Source organism: Cibotium barometz, chromosome 6, assembly GCF_041138505.1.
Source record: "Cibotium barometz isolate CiBa-2024 chromosome 6, ASM4113850v1, whole genome shotgun sequence".
Lineage (NCBI taxonomy): Eukaryota > Viridiplantae > Streptophyta > Polypodiopsida > Cyatheales > Cibotiaceae > Cibotium > Cibotium barometz.
In genome coordinates this window covers 51,547,955-51,567,641 of record NC_141051.1, presented here as the reverse complement: position 1 = coordinate 51,567,641, position 19,687 = coordinate 51,547,955, and the positions used below count along the sequence as shown (strand labels likewise).

The window sequence follows — 19,687 nt, the reverse complement described above, 5'->3', positions numbered from 1 at the left end:
TGCACATATTTACCTCCGATCCGAGCACTGCCTGCATTGTCACATGGGGGACTGTAGCTTGGGTTATAGAGGCAAGCAAGGCCCTACTTTACAAGGATGATGAACGAGGCCTAGCATTGAGTCTCACCCAAATGCACATCACTGTGAGACGACTGTAGCGGCAATTTCCTTATGGTCATGGACTCCAAAGTCACAAACCAGCTTGCGATGGGAGATCATCAAATAGCAACTTGGCAAATTTAGCAAGCATGGTGCAACAAGGCCATCTCCCCCCCCCCCCCCCCCCCAAGCTGAGGTCATCCCTTCCATCTAGGTGGACCTCGTACACACCTTCCGCCGCCATTGTGGCGCTTGATCGGTGATTTGGAGTGCATGCAGCAGTGGCGTGAGGCTTTCTTCGATGCCTGGCCCCCGGACCCTTGCTATCCAGGGAGTATGGTGAAGTTGCTTAGCAGTAAGGGCTTTTTCCTCGGTCTCCAGATGTAGCCTCCCTCCTCTAGAGTGACCAACCGTAACACGCGGAAGCTCTGGGAGTCTTCTTTCAGCCCTAAACACTACTGAGAACATGCTGATGCAAAAACACAGACAGAAGGGAGAGTAGAGAGAGAGAGAGATAGCTGGAAATTCAGTATATTCATATGGTACAAAAAGGTACCTACTTCTACAGCCCTAGGTTGCCTTCATACAAAAGGTGAACATCACCCCTAACTTGGACCCAACTCATATGGAGTTGAATGAATCCTACAATGAGCATGCGCCCCTTTTAAAGCCCCTTCGCACATCTTGGAGTGCTGGCCAACCAGCAATCGACCAGCCGACTGGTCACATAAATCCATAAAGCTGCGCCACCTGGTCTTCTTGCTATATCTTGATGCGCTTTCAGCCGCCTTGCTATCTGGTACAACCGACGCCTTCTGTAAGCAGCCGACAGCGGCTCCCATGCCTTCCATGCCCTTGCTCCAAGTCCACACTGCCAAACAGCACTCTGTGCTCCATGTCTTAGCTCTAGTGCTCTTTTTTTGGCTGCCTCTTTCTGGACTAGCTCCAGATAATGTCCATGGCAATGCTTGCACATGACACCAACCAAGGAGGGAGCCCCCCCTCTCATATGTATAACTGGACTGCTTTTTAGCAATGTTGTATTCAGCCAAACGAGGACTAGTTCACCGACTACCTGCAACTCCTCCAAGCATATCTCAAGGCTTTTCGGTCAAATGTTTAGAAGCTGAGGGGATGCCACCATTTGGCCACCTAAGTGGTCCTCCCCAGTCTCCTGTCGCTTCATGGGACAGGCTAGGCATCCTTTGTGCCGTTGTATTAAGACCAGTGTGTGGACCCGAGTGCCCAGGATCCCTAGCTCTTGCTTTCCAATGAGCCAAACTTGTGCCCGAAAATGCCTGTATTTTGTTCCATGAAAGGGAGATTTTTCCATGGCAAAGTTGCACATGCACACATGTTTGCATACTTGAAATAGTTTTCACGTTCACGGGCGAGTGCCCTGTCATGAGAATATATTTTAAGTCCTCTTTAAGAATATTATTTTCCCCTCTTGAGTAATTTGGAGACGCCTAGGTTACTCTTGCGTCATGCCGGCTAGGTTAATATCGTGGGTGACACCACTATAAATATTAATACGTGCGGTATATGACGTATGCTTGGGGCCGTCTATGATTATTTCAGTTAGGTTTGTATGGCAGGGTGATTCCTGGGGTACTTACGCCTGATAGTCATGAGTTGGTGATGGTTTGTGCTTGTTTAATATTTGTGGGATTAATTTAATTATTAATTGGGCTTATATTTTCAGGTGATGAAAATTACGAGGATTGATAAATAATGTTGAGGAGAATGTTTCTTATGCGCATCATATTTATTTTTACAAGCGTAGCTTGTAACCTTAGTAATTGATTTTTCCATTTTGATACATTGAAAAAAATACATTTATAATGTTGAATTTATTAAAGCCTAAAGGCTTTACCCTAGCCCCAATTTTTGGGACACTCTATTTTTGTTGTGGAAGAGCGCCGTGCTCTCTAAAAGCACACTTTGTATATTTTTGGAGGCTATGGCCTATTTTTGGTGGAAAAAGCTAATAAAAATACTCTTGTGTGGAGAAGGCCACGCAGAAGGGGGGAAAAGATTGCACCCAGCATGTTTGTCTTGGAGCTAAGTATTATGTTTGCTATGCTTTTGTTCAATTTATTTGATTTTTGTTGAAACCTGCAAAGCATGTGTTTTCATGGTTGAATTTATGTGTTGAATTTCTCAAGTGTTTCACAAGCTATCCTAGAGAACGATTCCGTTTTCAGTGGTATCAGAGCTTGGGCTAAGAGATTTGTGGAAAGGTGGGAAAGGTCTTCATCAACACAACTCTCAAGAAAGTTGCAGGCTTTTAACCGGTGGGCAAAAGAAGGGTTTGTGGTCTTTAACCAAAAATTCAAATTCTCAAACTAGCTCTACTTCTCAAACCCACTTACCTCTTCCCAAAACCATTCTTCTTCATCAAAAAGTGGTTTTGCTCAAAGCTTCATGAATTTCAAATCCAACCGTATAGATGGATTCCCCATAGCCAAAAACCTCATGTGATTTGCTCAGTTTTTGCAAAGGTTCAAGGTAGAAGCAACCTATAATGGACGGACTGCATGCTGTGTGAGCTTTAGCCATGAAAAAAAAAAAATCAAGCAAATTTGAGGCGCCGATTTGCAGCCTCATGGGCAAAAAAACGTGAGAAGAAGACTACCAAAAAAATCAATTAAGTTTACTTAATCTCAATTAAGCCAAATCCTCAACTTAACCCAATTCTACTTTTCCCAAGCCCAATGCATGTCACATCAACTTTTGGAGCTTTCACACTACCTATTTTTCTATTTCAAGGAAAATTCCAAAGAATTGCAATTTTCAGATTTTTGCGTGCAGAAAATTGATTTTTCAAGGCTCAAAGAGGCTTAAAAAGGCCAAATAAATGCCAGAAAATTCCAAAATAATTTCTGAAAAATTCTAAAAATTCTCAGAAATTATCACAGAGGTTTGGCCAAGTTTTCAAAATTGTTTGAGCAGTGTTTAAGGTGCAGAAAATTATTTCTTCAGCACTTCGACTAGCCCAAGTCTCCTAAATTACTCGGAATTGCTCGGGATTTGTGCGAAACGAAGGGAATTCGACCCAACCATTGAACCAAAGTCTTTGTTCAGTTTCAACACAAATCGAATTGTGGGAGAATTAAGATAAGTACAATCATTTACTTTATTTACATACATCAAATAATATCAATTTTACTTATTTACATTGTTTGCATGAGCACTATGGCAAATTTTCCTATTTTACCTTCAATTCAAGAGCAACTCCAATCTCTACAACAACAAATTGTAGAAGAGAGAAAGATGCGAATTGAATTGGAGCGACAGCTCACGAGTCGAAGACGTAAGCGTGACTCTTTGCCATCTTATGATAACGAAGACGACATCATCCAAAGAGCTGTCAATACTACACTTCAAGCACAAAATTCACGGAAAGATTCTAAATTCAGTCATAAAGCTTTTTCATTTCAGAATTACGATGGCAAGAAAGATGCTCGAGTCCTTTTGACATGGCTTAGTCAATCGGATGACTACTTTTCCGGAGAGAAATTTTCCGAGAAGGACAAGATCAAATGTGCGGCTAATCACATGGTGGATAGCGCAGCTTTAGGATGGCGCGTCATCAAGCAAGGACGTGACAAACCGGATTCATGGAAAAGATTTCAAAGGCTAGTGAAAAAGCATTTCTTACCTTCACAATTTAAATCTAAAATTAGGCATCAATGGGATACATTGCATCAACTTGAAAAAGAAAGCATGTCTCAGTATGTGGAGAAGTTTTGGAATACATTACTACAGGTACAGGTTGTGGAGAAAGTCAATGAGAAGGAACAAAAGAGGAAATTCATTTCGGGCCTTAAGTCTACAATTAGAGCCGATGTGAATATGTTCAGACCTCATTCACTTTCTACAGCTATATCTTTAGCAACAAATTCCGAACCCAAAAATGGTTTTCCTAGAGAGGCCAAGTCATTTGAGAGTAACCACTCTAAACCTTTTTCTAAACCTTTTTATGCTTCAAGAAATTTTCTTAAGCCAGGGTTTGACAAAGGCAAGGAGATGGTCAAAGGCGAATCAAATTCAAAGAAAGTCAACGGTGGCAAGCCCAAAGGTCCTCCAATCCAATGTTTTCGATGTCATAAAGAAGGACATATAGCACCAAATTGCCCAGAACGTGCAAAGAATCCGACACCTGCGGCACGAGTCAATATGCTTTAAGGGGACGACAATGAAGATGAATCGCTCAAGCAAGAGGGTAACTCTGACCCCGACTATTCAGAAGCAGAAGGTAAGCCTCAAGCTCGTTCGCTACTCAAAATAAAAGGAAAAATTAATGAGCATGAAGTTATTGTTTTGCATGACGATGATAGCACTCATGACTTTATTTCTGAAAAGGCAATTAAAGCTTTAAACATTCAACCTTCACCTACACATTATAGAGTTAAAGCTGCATTTACTGGAACCAAGTATAATTGCATGCAAGAGGTGAAAGGTTTAACTTTAAGCATCAATTCCTTAACAGAAAAAAGGAATTTCTTAGTTGCACCTTTACAGGGCGTAGATGTAATATTGGGTATGCCTTGGAGACATATGTACAACCCTATTATAGACTATGATACACATAGCATTTGTGTAAGGAAGGACAATGAAAATATTTTCCTCCAATGTCTAGTCAAAGGAGAGACGAGTCCTTTATTGAGTCTTACTCAAGCAAAGCGAGCTCTTAGAAAAAGGGAGAAGACTTATACGGTTTGGGTTAACCAGCTTAGCACTGAGTTTAACACATCCAAAAGTCCAAAACTTGATCCTTATATCTCCAAATTCAAGGATTGTTTTATGGAAGATTTACCTCGAGGATTACCTAAGTCTAGGCCTGAAGACGATAGCATTGACTTATCGCCAGGCAACTCTCCACCTTGTAAAGCTCCTTATAGAGTTAACAATTTAGAGCAAAAAGAAATCCAAAAACAAATCGAGGATTTGTTAGAAAGAGGCCTTATTAGACCTAGTAGTTCACCCTTTGGAGCTCCAGTCCTTCTTGTTAAGAAGAAGAATGGAACTTTCCGAATGTGTGTTGACTACCGAGCATTGAACAAAATCACTGTCAAGAACAGATACCCTATCCCTAGGGTAGATGACTTACTTGATAAGCTTAGAGGTTCAAAGGTCTTTAGCAAGATTGACTTAAAGTCTGGTTATCATCAAGTACGCATGACTGAGTCAGACATATTCAAGACTGCAGTTAGAACCCAGACTGGCCATTATGGGTTATGTCATTTGGTTTAACCAATGCTCCAGCTACATTCAGTCGTATGATGAATCGCATTTTCCTAAAGTTTCAAAGCTTTGTTGTGGTGTTCTTTGATGATATTCTTGTTTTCAAAGAGAATCGTCAAGAGCATGAGCAACACTTGGAGCCAGTGTTTAACCTTTTGAGAGAAAATGAATTATATGTCAATCTTGAAAAGAGTTCTTTCTTTCAAAAAGAGATTGAATACTTAGGCCATATAGTGTCAGCTGAAGGAATCCGTGTGGATCCTAAGAAGATTGAGTGTATAGCCTCTTGGCCTACACCTCGAGACATTCATGACCTTAGATCTTTTCTAGGTCTATGTAGTTACTATAGGAAGTTTGTCAAGAATTTCGCTCATATTGCACATTCTTTGACGGAACTTCTCAAGAAAACTACATTTTTCCATTGGACCGAAAGTCAAGATAAATCTTTTCTAGTACTCAAGGGTGCATTAACTCATGCACTAGTCCTTACACTACCTGACTTTCAAAGACCATTCTTTGTGGTAGTAACTGATGCTAGTGGCAAAGGTTTTGGTGCTGTGCTTATGCAAGACAACCATCCTATTGCCTATCCAAGTCGAAAGCTAAAACCTGCTGAAACAAATTATAGTACATATGACAAGGAATTAGCATGCATGCCTTGAAGATTTGGAAGCGTTACCTAATGGGTTCAGAATTTCTTATCAAGACTGATCAACAAAGCATTAGGCATTTGCTTTCGCAACCCCTTATTTCAGATAGACACATCAAATGGGCATCTTCCATACAAAGTTTCTAGCCCATGATTCAATACCAACCTGGAAAGGAAAATGTTGTTGCCGATGCTTTAAGTAGAAGACCACATATCAATAACATTTCCGCTATTGAAAGTGAACCATTTGTACTTATGAAAGAAACTTATGAAGTAGATCCAGATTTTTCTCAGATATAGATCAAATTGCGTGAAAACAATTGGACACCTCAAGGAAATTGTCACAAGCCCCTATATTCTAGGGACACGCGGATGCGTGTCAGGCCTAGAAACATGCGGATGCATGTATGTATTATACCTGGGCATGTGTATGGATCATATGAGTGGATGCATATGAGTCCAAGGACATGGCAGGACATTTGTGGACTTTCGGGCGGTGTCCGTGTGGATTCCGGCCATGCACACATGGTGTGTTATGATGGCAGGCGGAATATTTTCAAGTACAAGAATGATGATAGGTGGTTCTCCAAGTTTACATGTGCACAATGCATAAATGATGCATGCCATAACTTTATTTTACTTAAAGTGACATTTGCCTAGACAATGCTTGTTATTTTGACTTGTGAAGTCCGAGGGACCGGGGACGCCCGGGCACCTTGTGGACACGTGTGTACACTCCTGTTTGGGCCTAAAACTGTGGGCTTATGGGTTTTGCAGGTGGTAAGTGCGTCCACACTCAATTTACAGCTTACTTCATTTACTACTAAGGTTTATTGGTTTGCAGGTTCACACTCATTAATAAGTGGCCGGACAACTTATAATGCGTTCGCATTTGGTTGGACCAAAATTAATGAAGTCCGGACAGCTTATGGCCATTTCCCATTTGGTTGGACCTAAACTTATAGAAACAGGACAAATGGAGCACTATGGGCTGGACACCTACCTGGACACCTTATGAAGACACATGTCAGCCAGCATGTGTACCCACCAGGCCCCTGAGGTGGCACCTGAAAAAGGCGCCTCCCTTAAGAGACTCTTTTGGGCTGTTTTACTCATTATTCAACATATTGGAGAGCTGGTTGGAGCTTTGGGAGTTGCTACAGGGCTAGTTGCTTGCTTCCCGGACTCACACAAGCTTGGACAACGATCCCCTCACTCTTCTAAAGGAAGGGGGGTCAGCCTATCATCGACCCCTTTATGTGGTGTACTGTCATTTTCACCTTTGTGGTTGTAATGCTCAAATGTTAAGTGCTCTGAATCTTGTTCACATTTATACGATTCCAATACACGCGTCCGCCTCCCGTTACATTGGTATCAGAGCTCAGTTTTTTTCCCACTGGAAAACAGCCTGAGGCTTGGAATCATAACTGGTGACCTGATTTGAGTGTCATGGACAGCCACATTTCTGACAGTGTGGAGAACACACAGAACCGTGAATTTCATGGTACAAGGGATGCAAGAGATGCTGCAGGCAATGATATCTATGGAGATGCAAGTACTCATGACACTGCATTCTGATTTGGAATCTTTGAGGCGTCAAGTGCGACGCTATAGGACTGAAACCGAAGAGCTCAGGTCATTGAAAAATGACCCGGATGTACAAAGGATGTTGGCTGCGAAGGCAAAGGCTTCGGTCCATAAAGTCACTTTTGAAGCAATTGCAAAGGAAATGGATGTTGAGAAACCCCGAGAGCTTGCACTTGCATACCTAATGGTTAAGGATGATGTATACACCGAAGCAGATGGTAGATTGGCTTTCAAGAAGCCATCCCTCATGGCTGCCCGTGACGGTGCACATGATGCACAACAAGCAGGAAGAGCACAGCAAGTGCCAAATGCTGAAAGGACAAGAGTCCCTGGTGCTAGGCTTGATGCAGGTCAAGAGAAGAGTCAGGATGAGGGATCCTCTACTCATTCCCACTTTGCTCCAAGAAGACATATCCGTTCTCGTGTTGAGCTTTCCACTCATTCGGAGAGTGTGGCTCAAGAGAGAACGAAGAGGGATCGTGAATCTTCATCGCGGCATCATCACCATGGAGATAAACAGGATGTACATAGGGATGCACATAGAAGGAAGAAGCCTCGAGAGTTCAAGTCCGGTGACAAGGATGTAAAGTTTGAAAACTTTCAGGGACAGATGGACTCTACCAAAGCACTTGCTTTCATTAGACAGTTTGAGATAGCTTTTTGCAATGAAGACTTTTCGGAAAAGTCTATGCTCAGGCATGTGGGAATGCATCTCAAGGATACGGCAAGTGATTGGTGGCTTGCAAAAATACTTGATGGAAGTGCTGCCCCAACTTGGTCTTCTTTCAAAATTCAGTTTTATGATCAATTCTTACCACCAAACTTTGCAAAGGATGTACGCAAGGAGTGGGATTGGCTGTCCCAAGATGAGGGAGAGTCCGTTGCTTCATACATAGCAAAGTTTTGGAAAGTCCTTCTTAAGGTTACTCCCTTCATGAAGATTGGAGAGGACGAGAAGAAGAGAAAGTTTAAATCGGGGCTCCATCACATCATCCAACAAAGCTTGGGAGTGTACCCAAATAAGACCATACAAGAGCTTATACACTCAGCCATGATTGCGGAGAACTTGCACATGAAAGCACCCACAAATAAGCCATTTGCATGTCAAAACAAGAGCAAATTCAGGGCTGGTTATGACCAGAAAAAGGGTGGACAGCCACCTAAGAATGCTCCCAAAGATGGCCGAGATGCAAAGGATGACTCCGAAAAGAAGCCGGGGGGTAAACGCCACAATTTTGAGCTCTCAAAACAACAATTGGAAGAGTACAGGACAGCTGGAAAATGCTTTAAGTGTGGCAGTAAAGATCATATATATATCCTAAATGCCCACAGAATCCTAAGAATGCTGAGCCTAATGTGGAAAAGCCTCTTGTGAATGTTGTACCCGATGTGCAGGGTAATACAGGGCATGAGCCCAAGAGTAGAGTCATATGCAAGGCTTGGGACAAACTGAAGGATCAGCCCGCTTTGTTTCTTTTTTATGATGCTTCCACAGATAACTTTATATCCGTACATATGGCTGCCGCCATAGGTCTCAATGTGGAAGACATGGGAATGCAAATGAATGCAGATGCCGCCTTTGAGGGCAAACAGATTGATGTAACTCCGGTCATTGGTAAGCTCCGTGTACATATACAGGACTACCTCGACCATGAGAGCTTTTTAGTGGCTCCTCTTACAGGTTGTGATGTTTTGTTGGGGATGCCCTGGCATCACCGTTTAGAGCCTATTAAGGCTTACAAAGAGAAGAAAATCAGCTTTGTACATAGAGGCCGTGAGCACTCTATAGATGCTGGTACTACTGGAAGTACCATACCTCTTGTAAGCCATGTACAAATTAATAAGGCAATAAAGAAATCAGCTTATTCTTACTTGGTTTTTGTACGTGATACCATTGAACATTCTAGTGTTGATGTTAGTACATTATATCGAGACAAGCTTAACTTTTTGAATGAGTTCAAAGATTGTTTTGCGAATGCTTTGCCAGCAAGGTTGCCACCCGAGAGGCCGGAAGATCATTGCATAGATCTAATTCCCGGTACCTCTCCACCTAATAGGCCACCATACAGGGTGAGTGCTAGTAAGATAACCATCAAGAATCAGTTTCCGATTCCGCGCATTGATGACATCTTGGACAAGCTTGAAGGTTCGGCATGTTTCAGCCGAATAGACCTCAAGAGTGGGTATCATCAAGTGCGAGTGGCACCTCAAGATGTACACAAGACTGCATTTAGGACAGCCTTTGGTCTTTATGAGTTTTTGGTGGTGCCTTTTGGCCTTACAAATGCACCCACTACCTTCAACAGGATGATGGACAGGGTGTTCAGAAAGCATAGATTGTTCACGAGTATATTCTTTGATGACATTATTGTATTCTCAAAGAATGAAGCCCAACATCGTGAGCACCTGGCTATTGTGTTTAAAGAGCTTAAAGAAAATCAGCTCTACATAAATGCAAAAAAGAGTGAATTCTTCCTCCCAGAGATTCACTATCTTGGTCACATTGTATCAAAGGATGGTGTGCGCATGGATCCCGCAAAGATACAAGCCATGCAAGAATGGCCAGAGCTGAAATCAATCCATGAAGTGAGGAGCTTCCTTGGTTTATGTGCTTACTACAGGAGGTTCGTCAAGCATTTTGCTTTCATTGCCGCTCCGTTACATGAGTTAACGAAGAAGAAAGCAATCTTTAAATGGACACAAGAAGAGAGAGATGCCTTTCAAAAGTTGAAGAGTGCAATCATCTCGGGATCGATACTCATTATTCCGGATTTGCACAAACCTTTTGTGGTGGAATGTGATGCATGTGGGGACTGCATAGGGGCTGTTTTGAACCAAGAAGGACATGCCATTGCCTATGAGAGCAGACGCTTGCAACATGCAGAGCTTCACTTACAGGTTTATGAGAAGGAGTTGTTGGCTGTAATTCATACCCTTACTATTTGGAAACACTATCTTTTAGGGGCTGATTTTATGGTCAAAACTGATCATCAAAGTTTGAGATACTTTTTGACTCAAAGTAAGCTCTCAGAGAAGCATATGAGATGGGCAAATTTCCTCTCAATGTTTCATTTTCAGATTTTACACACTCCAGGAAAAAAGAATGTGGTGGCAAATGCCTTACCTAGACGACCACAGGTTCATGCTATTACAGTTGCATACCATGAGGACTTATCGGATATGCGTAATACTTATCATCTGGATGAGGATTTTGCACATGTATGGGCTGATTTGCAAGAGGGTATTGCTGTCTCATCTTAAGAGATGGATATCTCATGATGCAAAATCGTATGTGTGTGGTAAAGAACCTTTGCCATAAGGTTATGGATGAGTGCCATGCTCCTCCATATGCAGGTCATAGAGGCATTTTGGCCACAGCACAAGCTTTGGAGAGGTATTTCTTTTGGCCAGATATTCGCAAGGATATTGAAGCATATGTACGTGAATGTGTGGTATGTCAAAAGGTCAAGTTTGACCGACATAAAGCACCTGGATTGCTTCAGCCTTTGCCTATACCAAATGAACCATGGGAAAGCATTGCTATGGATTTCATTATGGATTTGCCAAGGACGCCACAGGGAAATGATGCTATTTGGACCATCATTGACAGGTTTAGCAAGCAGGCACATTTCATTCCCGTGCGCAAGACAATAAAGCCAGATCATATGGCTAGGATGTTTTTGGCACAGATATTCAAACACCATGGCATGCCTAAATCTATTGTGGGAGATAGAGATCCTAGAACCACAAGCTTATTTTGGCGCGCATTGTTTGACAATATGGGTACAAAGCTGAACTTCTCATCAGCTTACCATCCACAGACAAATGGACAAAGTGAAATAGCAAATTCAGCCATCCTCGACTTGCTAAAATCTTATGTATCCGACCGCAAATCGGATTGGGAGAAGTATTTACCACTTGTGGAGTTTGCCTACAACAATACCGTACATACTTCTACGGGCAAGGCGCCCTTTGAGATTATCTATGGCAAGGTGGTACTACCACCCATCCTTCGTACAAAGGATGAGATTTTTGCAGCAGATGAGTATGTCAGAGACTTGGATACTGCATTTGCACAGGTACGGACAGCCATAGAGAGGTCTCAAACCAAGAATAAAAAGGCAGCTGATAAGCATAGAAGGGATGTACAATTCAAACAAGGTGATTGGGTCTTGCTGAAATTTGAAAAGGCACGCCTTCGGAAGAGGGCAGGGAAAGAGGGAAAGTACCCAAAGCTTTTCAACAGGTACTATCGACCTTTTCAGATGTTGGAGAAGATCAATGATGTTGCATTTCCGCTTGTACTCCCAGATCATTGGAACATGCATAATGCTTTTCATGTCAGCCTATTGAGGCCTTATGTGGGACCGACACCGTTTGAGCTGGTTTTGGAAGACCCACCCGAGGTGGATGAGCTGGAAGAGATTCTTCAACCTGAACAGATTGTTTTTCACAAGGAACGAAAGCTTGCGGGAGGCAAACTTGCTCGTAGGTACCTTGTGAAGTTCAAGAATTATTCAGCTTTGGATGCGAAATGCATGGATGAGGCCTACTTCGAGGATTACCCAGATCTTTTGAAGGCCTATCTGGAGGCTTTTCAGTTGCGGTCAACTGATTAGAAGCCGGGGGGAATGTCACAAACTCCTATATTCTAGGGACATGCGGATGTGTGTCAGGCCTAGGATGCATGTATATATTATACCTGGACATGTGTATGGATCATATGAGTGGATGCATATGAGTCCAAGGACATGGCAGGACATTTGTGGACTTTCAGGCGGTGCCCGTGTGGGTTCCGGCCATGCACACATGGTGTGTTATGATGGCAGGCACAATATTTTCAAGTACAAGAATGATGATAGGTGGTTCTCCAAGTTTACATGTGCACAATGCATAAATGATGCATGCCATAACTTTATTTTACTTAAAGTGACATTTGCCTAGACAATGCTTGTTATTTTGACTTGTGAAGTCCGAGGGACCGAGGACGCCCGGCACCTTGTGGACACGTGTGTGCACTCCTGTTTGGGCCTAAAACTGTGGGCTTATGGGTTTTGCAGGTGGTAAGTGCGTCCACACTCAATTTACAGCTTACTTCATTTACTACTAAGGTTTATTGGTTTGCAGGTCCACACTCATTAATAAGTGGCCGGACAACTTATAATGCGTTCGCATTTGGTTGGACCAAAATTAATGAAGTCCGGACAGCTTATGGCCATTTCCCATTTGGTTGGACCTAAACTTATAGAAACAGGACAAATGGAGCACTATGGGCTGGACACCTACCTGGACACCTTATGAAGACACATGTCAGCCAGCATGTGTACCCACCAGGCCCCTGAGGTGGCACCTGAAAAAGACGCCTCCCTTAAGAGACCCTTTTGGGCTGTTTTACTCATTATTCAACATATTGGAGAGCTGGTTGGAGCTTTGGGAGTTGCTACAGGGCTAGTTGCTTGCTTCCCGGACTCACACAAGCTTGGACAACGATCCCCTCACTCTTCTAAAGGAAGGGGGGTCAGCCTATCATCGACCCCTTTATGTGGTGTACTGTCATTTTCACCTTTGTGGTTGTAATGCTCAAATGTTAAGTGCTCTGAATCTTGTTCACATTTATACGATTTCAATACACGCGTCCGCCTCCCGTTACAAAATTATTCTCATAATGATGGCTATCTTTTCTTTGAGAAAAGATTATGTGTTACTCAACCCTATAGACAACTTGTCTTGTAAGAGATGCACCAACCACCATTCATGGGACATAGAGGAGTTTCCGCAACACTTCAAGTAATTTCTTGAGAATTCTTTTGGCCTCATTTGAAAAATGATGTAGCAAAATTTGTAGCTGAGTGTAACATTTGTCAAGCACTCAAACTTAGGCACTAAGTTAGATTTTTCTACGGCTTTTCATCCTGAATCAAATGGACAGACCGAAGTCACGAATAGCACTATCTTGGATATGCTTAGAGCCTATGTTTCCCAGCAACCTAGTTCATGGGATAAGTACATACATCTACTCCAATTTGCTTATAATAATACTCCTCATTCTGCTACTGGTCGAGCACCATTTGAGATTATCTATGGTAGAGCTTTGCCTATTCCGGCTACTAGACTCTCCCATAAAATTGAAGCTGCTGACCAATATACTCGAGACTTTGATCGCATCAAATATCTTTTGACATTCAAAAACCATCCTTAAGAAGATGCAAAATGAATGCCCGAGAAATTTTTCCGAACTTATCTTGAGATCCTTCGATCTTTTCAAACCAAAAACGGAATCGTTCTCTAGGATAGCTTGTGGAACACTTGAGAAATTCAACACATAAATTCAACCATGAAAACACATGCTTTGCAGGTTTCATCTCTCCAACACAAGTTGTCTATAAGGTTGAGTAACACATAATCTTTTCTCAACGAAAAGATAGCCATCATTATGAGAATAATTTCCTTGAGGTGTCCAATTGTTTTCACGCAATTTGATCCATATCTCAGAAAAATCTGGATCTACTTCATAAGTTTCTTTCATAAGTACAAATGGTTCACTTTCAATAATAGCAGAAATGTTATTGATATGTGGTCTTCTACTTAAAGCATCGGCAACAACATTTTCCTTTCCAGGTTGGTATTAAATCATGGGCTGGAAACTTTGTATGAAAGATGCCCATGTGATGTGCCTATCTGAAATAAGGGGTTGCGAAAGCAAATGCCTAATGCTTTGTTGATCAGTCTTGATAAGAAATTTTGAACCCATTAGGTAATGCTTCCAAATCTTCAAGGCATGCACAACTGCTGCTAATTCCTTGTCATATGTACTATAATTTGTTTCAGCAGGTTTTAGCTTTCGACTTGGATAGGCAATAGGATGGTTGTCTTGCATAAGCACAGCACCAAAACCTTTGCCACTAGCATCAGTTACTACCACAAAGAATGGTCTTTGAAAGTCAGGTAGTGTAAGGACTAGTGCATGAGTTAATGCATCCTTGAGTACTAGAAAAGATTTATCTTGACTTTCGATCCAATAGAAAAATGTAGTTTTCTTGAGAAGTTCCGTCAAAGGATGTGCAATATAAGCGAAATTCTTGACAAACTTCCTATAGTAACTACATAGACCTAGAAAAGATCTAAGGTCATGAATGTCTCGAGGTGTAGGCCAAGAGACTATACACTCAATCTTCTTAGGATCCACACGGATTCCTTCAGCTGACACTATATGGCCTAAGTATTCAATCTCTTTTTGAAAGAAAGAACTCTTTTCAAGATTGACATACAATTCATTTTCTCTCAAAAGGTTAAACACTGGCTCCAAGTGTTGCTCATGCTCTTGACGATTCTCTTTGAAAACAAGAATATCATCAAAGAACACCACAACAAAGCTTTGAAACTTTAGGAAAATGCGATTCATCATACGACTGAATGTAGCTGGAGCATTGGTTAAACCAAATGACATAACCCATAATGGCCAGTCTGGGTTCTAACTGCAGTCTTGAATATGTCTGACTCAGTCATGCGTACTTGATGATAACCAGACTTTAAGTCAATCTTGCTAAAGACCTTTGAACCTCTAAGCTTATCAAGTAAGTCATCTACCCTAGGGATAGGGTATCTGTTCTTGACAGTGATTTTGTTCAATGCTCGGTAGTCAACACACATTCGGAAAGTTCCATTCTTCTTCTTAACAAGAAGGACTGGAGCTCCAAAGGGTGAACTACTAGGTCTAATAAGGCCTCTTTCTAACAAATCCTCGATTTGTTTTTGGATTTCTTTTTGCTCTAAATTGTTAACTCTATAAGGAGCTTTACAAGGTGGAGAGTTGCCTGGCGATAAGTCAATGCTACCGTCTTCAGGCCTAGACTTAGGTAATCCTCGAGGTAAATCTTCCATAAAACAATCCTTGAATTTGGAGATATAAGGATCAAGTTTTGGACTTTTGGATGTGTTAAACTCAGTGCTAAGCTGGTTAACCCAAACCATATAAGTCTTCTCCCTTTTTCTAAGAGCTCGCTTTGCTTGAGTATGACTCAATAAAGAGCTCGGCTCTCCTTTTGACTAGACATTGGAGGAAAATATTTTCATTGTCCTTCCTTACACAAATGCTATGTGTATCATAGTCTATAATAGGGTTGTACATATGTCTCCAAGGCATACCCAATATTACATCTACGCCTTGTAAAGGTGCAACTAAGAAATTCCTTTTTTCTGTTAAGGAATTGATGCTTAAAGTTAAACCTTTCACCTCTTGCATGCAATTATACTTGGTTCCAGTAAATGCAGCTTTAACTCTATAATGTGTAGGTGAAGGTTGAATGTTTAAAGCTTTAATTGCCTTTTCAGAAATAAAGTCATGAGTGCTACCATCGTCATGCAAAACAATAACTTCATGCTCATTAATTTTTCCTTTTATTTTGAGTAGCGAATGAGCTTGAGGCTTACCTTCTGCTTCTGAATAGTCGGGGTCAGAGTTACCCTCTTGCTTAAGCGATTCATCTTCATTGTCGTCCCCTTAAAGCATATTGACTCGTGCCGCAGGTGTCGGATTCTTTGCACGTTCTGGGCAATTTGGTGCTATATGTCCTTCTTTATGACATCGAAAACATTGGATTGGAGGACCTTTGGGCTTGCCACCGTTGACTTTCTTTGAATTTGATTCGCCTTTGACCATCTCCTTGCCTTTGTCAAACCCTGGCTTAAGAAAATTTCTTGAAGCATAAAAAGGTTTAGAAAAAGGTTTAGAGTGGTTACTCTCAAATGACTTGGCCTCTCTAGGAAAACCATTTTTGGGTTCGGAATTTGCTGCTAAAGATATAGCTGTAGAAAGTGAATGAGGTCTGAACATATTCACATCGGCCCTAATTGTAGACTTAAGGCCCGAAATGAATTTCCTCTTTTGTTCCTTCTCATTGACTTTCTCCACAACCTGTACCTGTAGTAATGTATTCCAAAACTTCTCCACATACCGAGACATGCTTTCTTTTTCAAGTTGATGCAATGTATCCCATTGATGCCTAATTTTAGATTTAAATTATGAAGGTAAGAAATGCTTTTTCACTAGCCTTTGAAACCTTTTCCATGAATCCGGTTTGTCACGTCCTTGCTTGATGACGCGCCACCATAAAGCTGCGCTATCCACCATGTGATTAGCCACACATTTGATCTTGTCCTTCTCGAAAAATTTCTCCCCCGAAAAGTAGTCATCCAATTGACTAAGCCATGCCAAAAGGACTCGAGCATCTTTCTTGCCATCGTAATTCTGAAATGAAAAAGCTTTACGACTGATTTTAGAATCTTTCGTAAATTTTGTGCTTGAAGTGTAGTATTGACAGCTCTTTAGATGATGTCGTCTTCGTTATCATAAGATGGCAAAGAGTCACGCTTACGCCTTCGACTCGTGAGCTGTCGCTCCAATTCAATTCGCATCTTTCTCTCTTCTACAATTTGTTGTTGTAGAGATTGGAATTGCTCTTGAATTAAAGGTAAAATAGAAAAATTTGCCATAGTACTCATGCAAACAATGTAAATAAGTAAAATTGATATTATTTGATGTATGTAAATAAAGCAAATGATTGTACTTATCTTAATTCTCCCACAATTCGATTTGTGTTGAAACTGAATAAAGACTTTGGTTCAATGGTTGGGTCGAATTCCCTTCGTTTCGTACAAATCCCGAGCAATTCCGAGTGATTTAGGAGACTTGGGCTAGTCGAAATGCTGAAGAAATAAATTTCTGCACCTTGAACACTGCTCAAAGAGACTTAAAAAGGCCAAATAAATACCCAAAAATTTTAAAATAATTTTTGAAAAATTCTAAAATTTCTCAAAAATTATTACATAGGTTTGGCCAAGTTTTCAGAATTGTTTGAGACTGAAAACGGAATCGTTCTCTAGGATAGCTTGTGGAACACTTGAGAAATTCAACACATAAATTCAACCATGAAAACACATGCTTTGCAAGTTTTAACAAAAATCAAATAAATTGAACAAAAGCATAGGAAACATAATACTTAGCTCCAAGACAAACATGTTGGGTGCAATCTTCCCCCCCCCTTGTGCGTGGCCTTCTCCACACGAGTATTTTTATTAGCTTTTTCCACCAAAAATAGACCATAGCCCCCAAAAATATACAAAGTATGCTTTTAGAGAGCACGACACTCTTTCACAACAAAAATAAAGTGTCCCAAAAATTGGGGCTAGGGTAAAGCGTTTAGGCTTTAATAAATTCAACATTATAAATGTATTTTTCCCAATGTATCAAAATAGAAAAATCAATTACTAAGGTTACAAGCTGCGCTTGTAAAAATAAATATGATGCGCATAAGAAACATTCTCCTCAACATTATTTATCAATCCTCGTAATCTTCATCACCTGAAAATATAAGCCCAATTAATAATTAAATTAATCCCACAAATATTAAACAAGCATAAACTATCACCAACTCATGACTATCAGGCGTAAGTACCCCAGGAATCACCCTGCCATACAAACCTAACTGAAATAATCATAGACGGCCCCAAGCATACGTCATATACCGCACGTATTAATATTTAGAGTGGTGTCACCTACGATATTAACCTAGCCGGCATGACGCAAGAGTAACCTAGGCGTCCCCAAATTACTCAAGAGGAGAAAATAATATTCGTAAAGAGGACTTAAAATATATTCTCATGACATGCCCTATCTTCTAACGTGGTTTGTGGCATGTGAACAGGTGGTAAATCTGGCCTAAAAGCCCATGGAATATTGTACAAAAGAAAATACTCCAATAGTATACATCAGTATTGAGGGGCAGGTCATCCCTTTCTAGCCCCAGTGGTGGTGTTCACTGTGTTGTTTTATTTTGTACCTTGTCTTGTGTTGTTCCGCACATTTTAACCCTTAGAAATCGTGCCTCTTTTCAAATAATAATTATATCATGCATCTATATCCACGTGGGATGCCAAGCATGTGGAGGTATGCACCCCCATGATCCATCCCATCTACATATGAGTAATAAAAACAGGCGCCCATAAAAAGTCCACACTTAGTATAGAAGTGTCCACACATTAATAAAGAGAGTACCCGTTCGTTAAAAATGTTTGGCTCTTTACAAAGTGTCCACCTATTTGATAAAAATGTCCATCCATATTCAAATGTGTATGTTATAACACAAAAATGTCCTTTCTTTTAGCACTTAAGATTCCCCAGAGAATACGGAGGCCCTCGGCGGTGATTTCGTAGCTATTCCTAGGTGGGTTGTGTTAAGACAGCCAGGTTTGGGACCAATTTAGCAGCCCTAAAAGATACCCAAAAGTGCCCAAGCAAGGCACCCATAAATGGAACACCATGACACCCTTTGGGTGCAATATTAAAGAATTTGAAGTGCTTTATGACATTATTTTGGAGTAAAAGGACCAGCCTACCCGAACCCGACCTAGAGTGGGTTTGGCTATATAAAGAGGGATTTGGTTCCTCATTTGATCATCTCATCTCAAGGTTTTTGGAGCATACAAATCGAGAGCAACCACTTGAGGGCTGATTTGTCTCATTGAGGATCAACTTTGGGACTTGGAAACCTGCTCATAGACACACAGTGACACTACTAAACAACCAAACATAAGGCTCAAAGGACCTGCTATTGCTAACTTGTTATATATATATATACCTTCTTCATAAGGTCAAACAAATCTGAACTTACGAATTGAGAGATTTCAGAAAGAAATATAGTGAAGAAGGGCAAAGACAAAAACAAAGCATTTGAAAGATCAAAAATAAATAAACTAACAAACCTAGCTACTAAGGAGAGGAAATCAAAAGATAATATCAAACGAAGACTTTTAATTAAGACATTAACCAAAAAAAAACAAAAAACAAAAAATAAAAACAAACAAACAAAAAAACAAAACAAAGCAAAACAAAACAAAAAGACAAAAAATAAAAAACAAAATAGCAAAACAAAGAACTGTAAACTCTAGACCTAAAGCACTAAGAGCTAGAACCAAACATTAAGCTAAACTTTAAAAAAGACTTCGACTCAAAAGTGCAACCATTAACTCCAATGTCTGTCCGAACATGAAGTGTAGGTTCATCAACTCTATCGTAGCAACCGCATTATCCTCCAGCAGTTAAAG

General features: G+C 40.9%; 1 protein-coding gene across 3 annotated transcripts in view; it reads right to left on the bottom strand.

The window, feature by feature from the left end:
- LOC147637851 (adenine phosphoribosyltransferase 1-like) overlaps positions 1 to 19,687 on the bottom strand; it is a 77,499-nt gene that overhangs the window by 33,339 nt on the left and 24,473 nt on the right. The window lies entirely within an intron of this gene.